This window comes from Petromyzon marinus, chromosome 60 (genome assembly GCF_048934315.1).
Source record: "Petromyzon marinus isolate PM22_M1 ecotype Great Lakes invasive population chromosome 60, UKy_Petmar_22M1.pri1.0, whole genome shotgun sequence".
Lineage (NCBI taxonomy): Eukaryota > Metazoa > Chordata > Hyperoartia > Petromyzontiformes > Petromyzontidae > Petromyzon > Petromyzon marinus.
This window is the reverse complement of record NC_133726.1, coordinates 56,688-74,308: the sequence shown is the minus strand read 5'-3', so window position 1 is coordinate 74,308 and position 17,621 is coordinate 56,688.

The following is a 17,621-nucleotide window of genomic DNA, read 5'->3' as shown; positions in this document are numbered from 1 at the left end:
GCCTCTGGAAGTTTCAGGCGGTTCGTATGCAATGTGGCAACACGAAAATGACCCGTTTTCCCATTCCTAGGGATTTCTGTGCGACCCTACGAGACCCGTGACCCAAAAGAGAGACATCCCCGCCATATTCTAGCGTTTGACGGGGTCTATCCGTGAAAAATATTTAAAAAATTTAGTGCACATGCATTTCTGCTGCAAATGCCTCTGGAAGTTTCATGCCGTTCGTATGCAATGTGGCAACACGGAAATGACCCGTTTTCCCATTCCGAGGGATTTCTGTGCCACACTAACAGCCCCGTGACCCACAAGGGAGACATCCCCGCCAACTTCTAGCGTTTGACGGGGTCTAACCGTGAAAAATATTCAATTTTTTGAGTGCACATGCATTTCTGCTGCAAATGTCTCTGGAAGTTTCATGCCATTCGTACGCAATGTGGCAACACGAAAATGACCCGTTTTCCCATTCCGAGGGATTTCTGTGCGACCCTACCAGACCCGTGACCCAAAAGAGAGACATCCCCGCCATATTCTAGCGTTTGACGGGGTCTATCCGTGAAAAATATTTAAAAAATTTAGTGCACATGCATTTCTGCTGCAAATGCCTCTGGAAGTTTCATGCCGTTCGTATGCAATGTGGCAACACGAAAATGACCCGTTTTCCCATTCCGAGGGATTTCTGTGCGACCCTAACAGCCCCGTGACCCACAAGAGAGACATCCCTGCCAATTTCTAGCGTTTGACGGGGTCTATCCGTGAAAAATATCAAATTTTTTGAGTGCACATGCATTTCTGCTGCAAATGCATCTGCAAGTTTCATGCCGTTCGTATGCAATGTGGCAACACGAAAATGACCCGTTTTCCCATTCCGAGGGATTTCTGTGCGACCCTAACAGCCCCGTGACCCACAAGAGAGACATCCCCACCAATTTTTAGCGTTTGATGGGGTCCATCCGTGAAAAATATCAAATTTTTTGAGTGCACATGCATTTCTGCTGCAAATGCCTCTGGAAGTTTCATGCCGTTCGCATGCAATGTGGCAACACGAAAATGACACGTTTTCCCATTCCGAGGGATTTCTGTGCGACCCTAACAGCCCCGTGACCCACAAGAGAGACATCCCCGCCAATTTCTAGCGTTTGACGGGGTCTATCCGTGAAAAATATTTAAAAAATTTAGTGCACATGCATTTCTGCTGCAAATGATTCTGGAAGTTTCATGCCGTTCGTATGCAATGTGGCAACACGAAAATGACCGTTTTCCCATTCCGAGGGATTTCTGTGCGACCCTACCAGACCCGTGACCCAAAAGAGAGACATCCCCGCCATATTCTAGCGTTTGACGGGGTCTATCCGTGAAAAATATTTAAAAAATTTAGTGCACATGCATTTCTGCTGCAAATGCCTCTGGAAGTTTCATGCCGTTCGTATGCAATGTGGCAACACGAAAATGACCCGTTTTCCCATTCCGAGGGATTTCTGTGCGACCCTAACAGCCCCGTGACCCACAAGAGAGACATCCCTGCCAATTTCTAGCGTTTGACGGGGTCTATCCGTGAAAAATATCAAATTTTTTGAGTGCACATGCATTTCTGCTGCAAATGCATCTGCAAGTTTCATGCCGTTCGTATGCAATGTGGCAACACGAAAATGACCCGTTTTCCCATTCCGAGGGATTTCTGTGCGACCCTAACAGCCCCGTGACCCACAAGAGAGACATCCCCACCAATTTTTAGCGTTTGATGGGGTCCATCCGTGAAAAATATCAAATTTTTTGAGTGCACATGCATTTCTGCTGCAAATGCCTCTGGAAGTTTCATGCCGTTCGCATGCAATGTGGCAACACGAAAATGACACGTTTTCCCATTCCGAGGGATTTCTGTGCGACCCTAACAGCCCCGTGACCCACAAGAGAGACATCCCCGCCAATTTCTAGCGTTTGACGGGGTCTATCCGTGAAAAATATTTAAAAAATTTAGTGCACATGCATTTCTGCTGCAAATGATTCTGGAAGTTTCATGCCGTTCGTATGCAATGTGGCAACACGAAAATGACCGTTTTCCCATTCCGAGGGATTTCTGTGCGACCCTAACAGCCCCGTGACCCACAAGAGAGACATCCCTGCCAATTTCTAGCGTTTGACGGGGTCTATCCGTGAAAAATATCAAATTTTTTGAGTGCACATGCATTTCTGCTGCAAATGCCTCTGGAAGTTTCAGGCGGTTCGTATGCAATGTGGCAACACGAAAATGACCCGTTTTCCCATTCCGAGGGATTTCTGTGCGACCCTACCAGACCCGTGACCCAAAAGAGAGACATCCCCGCCATATTCTAGCGTTTGACGGGGTCTATCCGTGAAAAATATTTAAAAAATTTAGTGCACATGCATTTCTGCTGCAAATGCCTCTGGAAGTTTCATGCCGTTCGTATGCAATGTGGCAACACGAAAATGACCCGTTTTCCCATTCCGAGGGATTTCTGTGCGACCCTAACAGCCCCGTGACCCACAAGAGAGACATCCCTGCCAATTTCTAGCGTTTGACGGGGTCTATCCGTGAAAAATATCAAATTTTTTGAGTGCACATGCATTTCTGCTGCAAATGCATCTGCAAGTTTCATGCCGTTCGTATGCAATGTGGCAACACGAAAATGACCCGTTTTCCCATTCCGAGGGATTTCTGTGCGACCCTAACAGCCCCGTGACCCACAAGAGAGACATCCCCACCAATTTCTAGCGTTTGACGGGGTCTATCCGTGAAAAATATTTAAAAAATTTAGTGCACATGCATTTCTGCTGCAAATGATTCTGGAAGTTTCATGCCGTTCGTATGCAATGTGGCAACACGAAAATGACCGTTTTCCCATTCCGAGGGATTTCTGTGCGACCCTAACAGCCCCGTGACCCACAAGAGAGACATCCCTGCCAATTTCTAGCGTTTGACGGGGTCTATCCGTGAAAAATATCAAATTTTTTGAGTGCACATGCATTTCTGCTGCAAATGCCTCTGGAAGTTTCAGGCGGTTCGTATGCAATGTGGCAACACGAAAATGACCCGTTTTCCCATTCCGAGGGATTTCTGTGCGACCCTACCAGACCCGTGACCCACAAGAGAGACATCCCCGCCATATTCTAGTGTTTGACGGGGTCTATCCGTGAAAAATATTTAAAAAATTTTGTGCACATGCATTTCTGCTGCAAATGATTCTGGAAGTTTCATGCCGTTCGTATGCAATGTGGCAACACGAAAATGACCGTTTTCCCATTCCGACGGATTTCTGTGCGACCCTAACAGCCCCATGACCCACAAGAGAGACATCCCTGCCAATTTCTAGCGTTTGACGGGGTCTATCCGTGAAAAATAACAAATTTTTTGAGTGCACATGCATTTCTGCTGCAAATGCATCTGCAAGTTTCATGCCGTTCGTATGCAATGTGGCAACACGAAAATGACCGTTTTCCCATTCCGACGGATTTCTGTGCGACCCTAACAGCCCCATGACCCACAAGAGAGACATCCCTGCCAATTTCTAGCGTTTTACGGGGTCTATCCGTGAAAAATATCAAATTTTTTGAGTGCACATGCATTTCTGCTGCAAATGCATCTGCAAGTTTCATGCCGTTCGTATGCAATGTGGCAACACGAAAATGACCCGTTTTCCCATTCCGAGGGATTTCTGTGCGACCCTAACAGCCCCGTGACCCACAAGAGAGACATCCCCACCAATTTTTAGCGTTTGACGGGGTCCATCCGTGAAAAATATCAAATTTTTTGAGTGCACATGCATTTCTGCTGCAAATGCCTCTGCAAGTTTCATGCCGTTCGTATGCAATGTGGCAACACGAAAATGACACGTTTTCCCATTCCGAGGGATTTCTGTGCGACCCTAACAGCCCCGTGACCCACAAGAGAGACATCCCCGCCAATTTCTAGCGTTTGACGGGGTCTATCCGTGAAAAATATTAAAAAAATTTAGTGCACATGCATTTCTGCTGCAAATGATTCTGGAAGTTTCATGCCGTTCGTATGCAATGTGGCAACACGAAAATGACCGTTTTCCCATTCCGAGGGATTTCTGTGCGACCCTAACAGCCCCGTGACCCACAAGAGAGACATCCCTGCCAATTTCTAGCGTTTGACGGGGTCTATCCGTGAAAAATATCAAATTTTTTGAGTGCACATGCATTTCTGCTGCAAATGCCTCTGGAAATTTTGATTTAAAGCTTTCGTGACTGCAGTAATTCATATTCTTAGTTTTTTCGGTAAAGTCACGTTGAAGAGAAACAACAAAATAACAAAATATATATAAAACAATAAAAAATTCTCACGACGTTTCGACCATAACTCAAACGGTCATCATCAGGTGTGTCGGTTTGCATAAATTTATTTTGAAAACGGCATATTTATTTATATATATAAAAATAACGTTTGCGTCACGCGCAACGATGGCAGTTTGCCAGGACTAGTCCATCTATTTTTTGAAAAGAGGAGGGGGGAGACGAAATTTGTTTTTATGTATGCTGTCTGAAAGGCACTGTAAGCGTGAACAATCAATCAAGAACTGAAATGATTTATCAAATCTTTCCAATGATTGCTAAGATAGAATCCATCTTCTCGGTTGAAATTGTCTCTGTGTTTGTATATGTGGATAGCCTCATGAACGAATCTCTCATGGAAGCCAGATGGCTTACAAAGAACCTCCGTCTTGGAAAAGTCAATGGCATGTGAGCCTACTGAATTAGAACAATGATCTGCTACGGCCGAGGTGTTGGTCCTACCGTGTTTAAGGTCTGCTTTATGTTCACGAATGCGGTCCGAGATATGGCGTTTGGTTTCTCCAATGTAACTACTACCACAGAGGCAACTTAGTTTGTAGACACCAGGGTATTGTATGTCCGGAATCACATCTTTTACAGACGGAACCAGATCACGGATTTTATGTAATGTGTTGAAACGGACCTGGATCTTGTGTTTATTCAAGATTTTGGAGATCTTTTTTGTGATCCCAGCAATGTAGGGTAAAGTGATGGTTTTGAAAGGCTCCTCAAGAGGGTTCTTCTTCATGGTTTGAGTGATAGCTTTGCGGATTGTATAGTCGGAGTAACCATTAGCCCTAAGAGCTTGGTGTACGTGCTTGAGTTCACTGCTTATGTGTTCCTGGTCGGATATGCATTGGGCTCTATGATACAGAGTCTTGATGAGAGAATTCTTCTGTGATGGATGGTGGTGGGAATCCGGTTTCAGATAAGCATCCGTATGGGTAGCTTTCCTGTAGACAGAGTGGCTCATTGAACCATCAGGTCTCTTTTTAATTAGGACATCCAAAAAAGGTATCTTGCCATCTATTTCGACTTCCATGGTAAATCTGATGGCTGGGTGTATGGAATTGATGTGGTCGAAGAATTTGTCTAGAGCAGGCCGGCCATGTGGCCAGATGACAAAAGTGTCATCCACGTACCTCTTCCATAAGGTTGGGCGCAGAGTGGCAGTCTGGATGGCGTCAGTCTCAAATTTCTCCATGAAAATGTTAGCTATAACTGGAGAAAGGGGGGAGCCCATTGGGGTGCCCTCAGTTTGTTTGTAGAAAGTTCCACCTACAAACTAGCTCGTTTTTGTCTGAAATCCTGCGTCCTTTCACTGGAAAGACCACCTCTGCGGTACAAAATTCTACTCACCTGGTATCAACAATCAAGGGTATTTCCCTGTCCCCAGACGACCTGCTTGTCAGTTTTGATGTAGTTTCCTTATTCACCAAGGTTCCTGTACCTGACACCATTGCAATCATTGAAGACTTGGTTCATCAAGGACTAAACACTGAGGTACCCCCCCTGGTGAGACACTGTTTAACCAATACATACTTCACTTGGAATGGAACTTTCTACAAACAAACTGAGGGCACCCCAATGGGCTCCCCCCTTTCTCCAGTTATAGCTAACATTTTCATGGAGAAATTTGAGACTGACGCCATCCAGACTGCCACTCTGCGCCCAACCTTATGGAAGAGGTACGTGGATGACACTTTTGTCATCTGGCCACATGGCCGGCCTGCTCTAGACAAATTCTTCGACCACATCAATTCCATACACCCAGCCATCAGATTTACCATGGAAGTCGAAATAGATGGCAAGATACCTTTTTTGGATGTCCTAATTAAAAAGAGACCTGATGGTTCAATGAGCCACTCTGTCTACAGGAAAGCTACCCATACGGATGCTTATCTGAAACCGGATTCCCACCACCATCCATCACAGAAGAATTCTCTCATCAAGACTCTGTATCATAGAGCCCAATGCATATCCGACCAGGAACACATAAGCAGTGAACTCAAGCACGTACACCAAGCTCTTAGGGCTAATGGTTACTCCGACTATACAATCCGCAAAGCTATCACTCAAACCATGAAGAAGAACCCTCTTGAGGAGCCTTTCAAAACCATCACTTTACCCTACATTGCTGGGATCACAAAAAAGATCTCCAAAATCTTGAATAAACACAAGATCCAGGTCCGTTTCAACACATTACATAAAATCCGTGATCTGGTTCCGTCTGTAAAAGATGTGATTCCGGACATACAATACCCTGGTGTCTACAAACTAAGTTGCCTCTGTGGTAGTAGTTACATTGGAGAAACCAAACGCCATATCTCGGACCGCATTCGTGAACATAAAGCAGACCTTAAACACGGTAGGACCAACACCTCGGCCGTAGCAGATCATTGTTCTAATTCAGTAGGCTCACATGCCATTGACTTTTCCAAGACGGAGGTTCTTTGTAAGCCATCTGGCTTCCATGAGAGATTCGTTCATGAGGCTATCCACATATACAAACACAGAGACAATTTCAACCGAGAAGATGGATTCTATCTTAGCAATCATTGGAAAGATTTGATAAATAATTTCAGTTCTTGATTGATTGTTCACGCTTACAGTGCCTTTCAGACAGCATACATAAAAACAAATTTCGTCTCCCCCCTCCTCTTTTCAAAAAATAGATGGACTAGTCCTGGCAAACTGCCATCGTTGCGCGTGACGCAAACGTTATTTTTATATATATAAATAAATATGCCGTTTTCAAAATAAATTTATGCAAACCGACACACCTGATGATGACCGTTTGAGTTATGGTCGAAACGTCGTGAGAATTTTTTATTGTTTTATATATATTTTGTTATTTTGTTGTTTCTCTTCAACGTAACTTTACCGAAAAAACTAAGAATATGCCTCTGGAAGTTTCAGGCGGTTCGTATGCAATGTGGCAACACGAAAATGACCCGTTTTCCCATTCCGAGGGATTTCTGTGCGACCCTACCAGACCCGTGACCCACAAGAGAGACATCCCCGCCATATTCTAGCGTTTGACGGGGTCTATCCGTGAAAAATATTTAAAAAATTTTGTGCACATGCATTTCTGCTGCAAATGATTCTGGAAGTTTCATGCCGTTTGTATGCAATGTGGCAACACGAAAATGACCGTTTTCCCATTCCGACGGATTTCTGTGCGACCCTAACAGCCCCATGACCCACAAGAGAGACATCCCTGCCAATTTCTAGCGTTTGACGGGGTCTATCCGTGAAAAATATCAAATTTTTTGAGTGCACATGCATTTCTGCTGCAAATGCATCTGCAAGTTTCATGCCGTTCGTATGCAATGTGGCAACACGAAAATGACCGTTTTCCCATTCCGACGGATTTCTGTGCGACCCTAACAGCCCCGTGACCCACAAGAGAGACATCCCTGCCAATTTCTAGCGTTTTACGGGGTCTATCCGTGAAAAATATCAAATTTTTTGAGTGCACATGCATTTCTGCTGCAAATGCATCTGCAAGTTTCATGCCGTTCGTATGCAATGTGGCAACACGAAAATGACCCGTTTTCCCATTCCGAGGGATTTCTGTGCGACCCTAACAGCCCCGTGACCCACAAGAGAGACATCCCCACCAATTTTTAGCGTTTGACGGGGTCCATCCGTGAAAAATATCAAATTTTTTGAGTGCACATGCATTTCTGCTGCAAATGCCTCTGCAAGTTTCATGCCGTTCGTATGCAATGTGGCAACACGAAAATGACACGTTTTCCCATTCCGAGGGATTTCTGTGCGACCCTAACAGCCCCGTGACCCACAAGAGAGACATCCCCGCCAATTTCTAGCGTTTGACGGGGTCTATCCGTGAAAAATATTTAAAAAATTTAGTGCACATGCATTTCTGCTGCAAATGATTCTGGAAGTTTCATGCCGTTCGTATGCAATGTGGCAACACGAAAATGACCGTTTTCCCATTCCGAGGGATTTCTGTGCGACTCTAACAGCCCCGTGACCCACAAGAGAGACATCCCTGCCAATTTCTAGCGTTTGACGGGGTCTATCCGTGAAAAATATCAAATTTTTTGAGTGCACATGCATTTCTGCTGCAAATGCCTCTGGAAGTTTCAGGCGGTTCGTATGCAATGTGGCAACACGAAAATGACCCGTTTTCCCATTCCGAGGGATTTCTGTGCGACCCTACCAGACCCGTGACCCACAAGAGAGACATCCCCGCCATATTCTAGCGTTTGACGGGGTCTATCCGTGAAAAATATTTAAAAAATTTTGTGCACATGCATTTCTGCTGCAAATGATTCTGGAAGTTTCATGCCGTTCGTATGCAATGTGGCAACACGAAAATGACCGTTTTCCCATTCCGACGGATTTCTGTGCGACCCTAACAGCCCCATGACCCACAAGAGAGACATCCCCGCCATATTCTAGCGTTTGACGGGGTCTCTCCGTGAAAAATATTAAAAAAATTTAGTGCACATGCATTTCTGCTGCAAATGCCTCTGGAAGTTTCATGCCGTTCGTATGCAATGTGGCAACACGAAAATGACCCGTTTTCCCATTCCGAGGGATTTCTGTGCGACCCTAACAGCCCCGTGACCCACAAGAGAGACATCCCTTCCAATTTCTAGCGTTTGACGGGGTCTATCCGTGAAAAATATCAAATTTTTTGAGTGCACATGCATTTCTGCTGCAAATGCATCTGCAAGTTTCATGCCGTTCGTATGCAATGTGGCAACACGAAAATGACCCGTTTTCCCATTCCGAGGGATTTCTGTGCGACCCTAACAGCCCCGTGACCCACAAGAGAGACATCCCCGCCAATTTCTAGCGTTTGACGGGGTCTATCCGTGAAAAATATTTAAAAAATTTAGTGCACATGCATTTCTGCTGCAAATGATTCTGGAAGTTTCATGCCGTTCGTATGCAATGTGGCAACACGAAAATGACCCGTTTTCCCATTCCGAGGGATTTCTGTGCGACCCTACCAGACCCGTGACCCACAAGAGAGACATCCCCGCCATATTCTAGCGTTTGACGGGGTCTATCCGTGAAAAATATTTAAAAAATTTTGTGCACATGCATTTCTGCTGCAAATGATTCTGGAAGCTTCATGCCGTTCGTATGCAATGTGGCAACACGAAAATGACCGTTTTCCCATTCCGACGGATTTCTGTGCGACCCTAACAGCCCCATGACCCACAAGAGAGACAACCCCGCCATATTCAAGCGTTTGACGGGGTCTATCCGTGAAAAATATTTAAAAAATTTAGTGCACATGCATTTCTGCTGCAAATGCCTCTGGAAGTTTCATGCCGTTCGTATGCAATGTGGCAACACGAAAATGACCCGTTTTCCCATTCCGAGGGATTTCTGTGCGACCCTAACAGCCCCGTGACCCACAAGAGAGACATCCCTGCCAATTTCTAGCGTTTGACGGGGTCTATCCGTGAAAAATATCAAATTTTTTGAGTGCACATGCATTTCTGCTGCAAATGCATCTGCAAGTTTCATGCCGTTCGTATGCAATGTGGCAACACGAAAATGACCCGTTTTCCCATTCCGAGGGATTTCTGTGCGACCCTAACAGCCCCGTGACCCACAAGAGAGACATCCCCACCAATTTTTAGCGTTTGACGGGGTCCATCCGTGAGAAAATATCAAATTTTATGAGTGCACATGCATTTCTGCTGCAAATGCCTCTGCAAGTTTCATGCCGTTCGTATGCAATGTGGCAACACGAAAATGACACGTTTTCCCATTCCGAGGGATTTCTGTGCGACCCTAACAGCCCCGTGACCCACAAGAGAGACATCCCCGCCAATTTCTAGCGTTTGACGGGGTCTATCCGTGAAAAATATTTAAAAAATTTAGTGCACATGCATTTCTGCTGCAAATGATTCTGGAAGTTTCATGCCGTTCGTATGCAATGTGGCAACACGAAAATGACCGTTTTCCCATTCCGAGGGATTTCTGTGCGACCCTAACAGCCCCGTGACCCACAAGAGAGACATCCCTGCCAATTTCTAGCGTTTGACGGGGTCTATCCGTGAAAAATATCAAATTTTTTGAGTGCACATGCATTTCTGCTGCAAATGCCTCTGGAAGTTTCAGGCGGTTCGTATGCAATGTGGCAACACGAAAATGACCCGTTTTCCCATTCCGAGGGATTTCTGTGCGACCCTACCAGACCCGTGACCCACAAGCGAGACATCCCCGCCATATTCTAGCGTTTGACGGGGTCTATCCGTGAAAAATATTTAAAAAATTTTGTGCACATGCATTTCTGCTGCAAATGATTCTGGAAGTTTCATGCCGTTCGTATGCAATGTGGCAACACGAAAATGACCGTTTTCCCATTCCGACGGATTTCTGTGCGACCCTAACAGCCCCATGACCCACAAGAGAGACATCCCTGCCAATTTCTAGCGTTTGACGGGGTCTATCCGTGAAAAATATCAAATTTTTTGAGTGCACATGCATTTCTGCTGCAAATGCATCTGCAAGTTTCATGCCGTTCGTATGCAATGTGGCAACACGAAAATGACCCGTTTTCCCATTCCGAGGGATTTCTGTGCGACCCTAACAGCCCCGTGACCCACAAGAGAGACATCCCCACCAATTTCTAGCGTTTGACGGGGTCCATCCGTGAAAAATATCAAATTTTTTGAGTGCACATGCATTTCTGCTGCAAATGCCTCTGCAAGTTTCATGCCGTTCGTATGCAATGTGGCAACACGAAAATGACACGTTTTCCCATTCCGAGGGATTTCTGTGCGACCCTAACAGCCCCGTGACCCACAAGAGAGACATCCCCGCCAATTTCTAGCGTTTGACGGGGTCTATCCGTGAAAAATATTTAAAAAATTTAGTGCACATGCATTTCTGCTGCAAATGATTCTGGAAGTTTCATGCCGTTCGTATGCAATGTGGCAACACGAAAATGACCGTTTTCCCATTCCGAGGGATTTCTGTGCGACCCTAACAGCCCCGTGACCCACAAGAGAGACATCCCTGCCAATTTCTAGCGTTTGACGGGGTCTATCCGTGAAAAATATCAAATTTTTTGAGTGCACATGCATTTCTGCTGCAAATGCCTCTGGAAGTTTCAGGCGGTTCGTATGCAATGTGGCAACACGAAAATGACCCGTTTTCCCATTCCGAGGGATTTCTGTGCGACCCTACCAGACCCGTGACCCACAAGAGAGACATCCCCGCCATATTCTAGCGTTTGACGGGGTCTATCCGTGAAAAATATTTAAAAAATTTTGTGCACATGCATTTCTGCTGCAAATGATTCTGGAAGTTTCATGCCATTCGTATGCAATGTGGCAACACGAAAATGACCGTTTTCCCATTCCGACGGATTTCTGTGCGACCCTAACAGCCCCATGACCCACAAGAGAGACATCCCTGCCAATTTCTAGCGTTTGACGGGGTCTATCCGTGAAAAATATCAAATTTTTTGAGTGCACATGCATTTCTGCTGCAAATGCATCTGCAAGTTTCATGCCGTTCGTATGCAATGTGGCAACACGAAAATGACCCGTTTTCCCATTCCGAGGGATTTCTGTGCGACCCTAACAGCCCCGTGACCCACAAGAGAGACATCCCCACCAATTTTTAGCGTTTGACGGGGTCCATCCGTGAAAAATATCAAATTTTTTGAGTGCACATGCATTTCTGCTGCAAATGCCTCTGGAAGTTTCATGCCGTTCGTATGCAATGTGGCAACACGAAAATGACCCGTTTTCCCATTCCGAGGGATTTCTGTGCGACCCTAACAGCCCCGTGACCCACAAGAGAGACATCCCTGCCAATTTCTAGCGTTTGACGGGGTCTATCCGTGAAAAATATCAAATTTTTTGAGTGCACATGCATTTCTGCTGCAAATGCCTCTGGAAGTTTCAGGCGGTTCGTATGCAATGTGGCAACACGAAAATGACCCGTTTTCCCATTCCGAGGGATTTCTGTGCGACCCTACCAGACCCGTGACCCACAAGCGAGACATCCCCGCCATATTCTAGCGTTTGACGGGGTCTATCCGTGAAAAATATTTAAAAAATTTTGTGCACATGCATTTCTGCTGCAAATGATTCTGGAAGTTTCATGCCGTTCGTATGCAATGTGGCAACACGAAAATGACCGTTTTCCCATTCCGACGGATTTCTGTGCGACCCTAACAGCCCCATGACCCACAAGAGAGACATCCCTGCCAATTTCTAGCGTTTGACGGGGTCTATCCGTGAAAAATATCAAATTTTTTGAGTGCACATGCATTTCTGCTGCAAATGCATCTGCAAGTTTCATGCCGTTCGTATGCAATGTGGCAACACGAAAATGACCCGTTTTCCCATTCCGAGGGATTTCTGTGCGACCCTAACAGCCCCGTGACCCACAAGAGAGACATCCCCACCAATTATTAGCGTTTGACGGGGTCTATCCGTGAAAAATATCAATTTTTTTGAGTGCACATGCATTTCTGCTGCAAATGCCTCTGCAAGTTTCATGCCGTTCGTATGCAATGTGGCAACACGAAAATGACACGAATTTCCCATTCCGAGGGATTTCTGTGCGACCCTAACAGCCCCGTGACCCACAAGAGAGACATCCCCGCCAATTTCTAGCGTTTGACGGGGTCTATCCGTGAAAAATTATTTTTTTTGAGTGCACATGCATTTCTGCTGCAAATGCCTCTGGAAGTTTCATGCCGTTCGTATGCAATGTGGCAACACGGAAATGACCCGTTTTCCCATTCCGAGGGATTTCTGTGCCACACTAACAGCCCCGGGACCCACAAGAGAGACATCCCCGCCAACTTCTAGCGTTTGACGGGGTCTAACCGTGAAAAATATTCAATTTTTTGAGTGCACATGCATTTCTGCTGCAAATGCCTCTGGAAGTTTCAGGCGGTTCGTATGCAATGTGGCAACACGAAAATGACCCGTTTTCCCATTCCGAGGGATTTCTGTGCGACCCTACCAGACCCGTGACCCAAAAGAGAGACATCCCCGCCATATTCTAGCGTTTGACGGGGTCTATCCGTGAAAAAAAGTTAAAAAATTTAGTGCACATGCATTTCTGCTGCAAATGCCTCTGGAAGTTTCATGCCGTTCGTATGCAATGTGGCAACACGAAAATGACCCGTTTTCCCATTCCGAGGGATTTCTGTGCGACCCTAACAGCCCCGTGACCCACAAGAGAGACATCCCTGCCAATTTCTAGCGTTTGACGGGGTCTATCCGTGAAAAATATCAAATTTTTTGAGTGCACATGCATTTCTGCTGCAAATGCATCTGCAAGTTTCATGCCGTTCGTATGCAATGTGGCAACACGAAAATGACCCGTTTTCCCATTCCGAGGGATTTCTGTGCGACCCTAACAGCCCCGTGACCCACAAGAGAGACATCCCCACCAATTTTTAGCGTTTGACGGGGTCCATCCGTGAAAAATATCAATTTTTTTGAGTGCACATGCATTTCTGCTGCAAATGCCTCTGCAAGTTTCATGCCGTTCGTATGCAATGTGGCAACACGAAAATGACACGTTTTCCCATTCCGAGGGATTTCTGTGCGACCCTAACAGCCCCGTGACCCACAAGAGAGACATCCCCGCCAATTTCTAGCGTTTGACGGGGTCTATCCGTGAAAAATATTTAAAAAATTTAGTGCACATGCATTTCTGCTGCAAATGATTCTGGAAGTTTCATGCCGTTCGTATGCAATGTGGCAACACGAAAATGACCGTTTTACCATTCCGAGGGATTTCTGTGCGACCCAAACAGACCCGTGACCCACAAGAGAGACATCCCCGCCAATTTTTAGCGTTTGATGGGGTCTATCCGTGAAAAATATTTAAAAAATTTAGTGCACATGCTTTTCTGCTGCAAATGCCTCTCGAAGTTTCATGCCGTTCGTATGCAATGTGGCAAGACGAAAATGACCCGTTTTCCCATTCCGAGGGATTTCTGTGCGACCCTAACAGCCCCGTGACCCACAAGAGAGACATCCCCGCCAATTTCTAGCGTTTGACGGGGTCTATCCATGAAAAATATTAAATTTTTTGAGTGCACATGCATTTCTGCTGCAGATGCCTCTGGAAGTTTCATGCCGTTCGTATGCAATGTGGCAACACGGAAATGACCCGCTTTCCCATTCCGAGGGATTTCTGTACCACACTAACAGCCCCGTGACCCACAAGAGAGACATCCCCGCCAACTTCTAGCGTTTGACGGGGTCTAACCATGAAAAATATTCAATTTTTTGAGTGCACATGCATTTCTGCTGCAAATGCCTCTGGAAGTTTCATGTCATTCGTACGCAATGTGGCAACGCGAAAATGACCCGTTTTCCCATTCCGAGGGATTTCTGTGCGACCCTAACAGTCCCGTGACCCACAACAGAGACATCCACGCCAATTTTTAGCGTTTGACGGGGTCTATCCGTGAAAAATATCACATTTTTTGAGTGCACATGCATTTCTGCTGCAAATGCCTCTGCAAGTTTCATGCCGTTCGTATGCAATGTGGCAACACGAAAATGACCCGTTTTCCGATTCCGAGGGATTTCTGTGCGACCCTAACAGCCCCGTGACCCACAAGAGAGACATCCCTGCCAATTTCTAGCGTTTGACGGGGTCTATCCGTGAAAAATATTTAAAAAATTTTGTGCACATGCATTTCTGCTGCAAATGCCTCTGGAAGTTTCATGCCGTTCGTATGCAATGTGACAACACGAAAATGACCCGTTTTCCCATTCCGAGGGATTTCTGTGCGACCCTAACAGCCCCGTGACCCACAAGAGAGACATCCCTGCCAATTTCTAGCGTTTGACGGGGTTTATCCGTGAAAAATATCACATTTTTTGAGTGCACATGCATTTCTGCTGCAAATGCCTCTGCAAGTTTCATGCCGTTCGTATGCAATGTGGCAACACGAAAATGACCCGTTTTCCGATTCCGAGGGATTTCTGTGCGACCCTAACAGCCCCGTGACCCACAAGAGAGACATCCCTGCCAATTTCTAGCGTTTGACGGGGTCTATCCGTGAAAAATATCAAATTTTTTGAGTGCACATGCATTTCTGCTGCAAATGCCTCTGCAAGTTTCATGCCGTTCGTATGCAATGTGGCAACACGAAAATGACCCGTTTTCCCATTCCGAGGGATTTCTGTGCGACCCTAACAGCCCCGTGACCCACAAGAGAGACATCCCCACCAATTTTTAGCGTTTGACGGGGTCTATCCGTGAAAAATATCAATTTTTTTGAGTGCACATGCATTTCTGCTGCAAATGCCTCTGCAAGTTTCATGCCGTTCGTATGCAATGTGGCAACACGAAAATGACACGTTTTCCCATTCCGAGGGATTTCTGTGCGACCCTAACAGCCCCGTGACCCACAAGAGAGACATCCCCGCCAATTTCTAGCGTTTGACGGGGTCTATCCGTGAAAAATATTTAAAAAATTTAGTGTACATGCATTTCTGCTGCAAATGATTCTGGAAGTTTCATGCCGTTCGTATGCAATGTGGCAACACGAAAATGACCGTTTTCCCATTCCGACGGATTTCTGTGCGACCCTAACAGCCCCGTGACCCACAATAGAGACATCCCCGCCAATTTTTAGCATTTGACGGGGTCTATCCGTGAAATTTTTTTTTGAGTGCACATGCATTTCTGCTGCAAATGCCTCTGGAACTTTCAGGCGGTTCGTATGCAATGTGGCAACACGAAAATGACCCGTTTTCCCATTCCGAGGGATTTCTGTGCGACCCTACCAGACCCGTGACCTACAAGAGAGACAACCCCGCCATATTCTAGCGTTTGACGGGGTCTATCCGTGAAAAATATTTAAAATTTTTTGTGCACATGCATTTCTGCTGCAAATGCCTCTGGAAGTTTCAGGCGGTTCGTATGCAATGTGGCAACACGAAAATGACCCGTTTTCCCATTCCGAGGGATTTCTGTGCGACCCTACCAGACCCGTGACCCACAAGAGAGACATCCCCGCCATATTCTAGCGTTTGACGGGGTCTATCCGTGAAAAATATTTAAGACATTTTGTGCACATGCATTTCTGCTGCAAATGCCTCTGGAAGTTTCATGCCGTTCGTATGCAATGTGGCAACACAAAAATGACCCGTTTTCCCATTCCGAGGGATTTCTGTACGACCCTAACAGCCCCGTGACCCACAAGAGAGACATCCCTGCCAATTTCTAGCGTTTGACGGGGTCTATCCGTGAAAAATATCAAATTTTTTGAGTCCACATGCATTTCTGCTGCAAATGCCTCTGCAAGTTTCATGCCGTTCGTATACAATGTGGCAACACGAAAATGACCCGTTTTCTCATTCCGAGGGATTTCTGTGCGACCCTAACAGCCCCGTGACCCACAAGAGAGACATCCCCACCAATTTTTAGCGTTTGACGGGGTCTATCCGTGAAAAATATCAAATTTTTTGAGTGCACATGCATTTCTGCTGCAAATGCCTCTGCAAGTTTCATGCCGTTCGTATGCAATGTGGCAACACGAAAATTACACGTTTTCCCATTCCGAGGGATTTCTGTGCGACCCTAACAGCCCCGTGACCCACAAGAGAGACATCCCCGCCAATTTCTAGCGTTTGACGGGGTCTATCCGTGAAAAATTAATTTTTTTGAGTGCACATGCATTTCTGCTGCAAATGCCTCTGGAAGTTTCATGCCGTTCGTATGCAATGTGGCAACACGGAAATGACCCGTTTTCCCATTCCGAGGGATTTCTGTGCCACACTAACAGCCCCGTGACCCACAAGAGAGACATCACCGCCAACTACTAGTGTTTGACGGGGTTTAACCGTGAAAAATATTCAATTTTTTGAGTGCACATGCATTTCTGCTGCAAATGTCTCTGGAAGTTTCATGCCATTCATACGCAATGTGGCAACACGAAAATGACCCGTTTTCCCATTACGAGGGATTTCTGTGCGACCCTAACAGTCCCGTGACCAACAACAGAGACATCGCCACCAATTTTTAGCGTTTGACGGGGTCTATCCGTGAAAAATATTAATTTTTTTGAGTGCACATGCATTTCTGCTGCAAATGCCTCTGGAAGTTTCAGGCGGTTCGTATGCAATGTGGCAACACGAAAATGACCCGTTTTCCCATTCCGAGGGATTTCTGTGCGACCCTACCAGACCAGTGACCCAAAAGAGAGACATCCCCGCCATATTCTAGCGTTTGACGGGGTCTATCCGTGAAAAATATTTAAAAAATTTAGTGCACATGCATTTCTGCTGCAAATGCCTCTGGAAGTTTCATGCCGTTCGTAT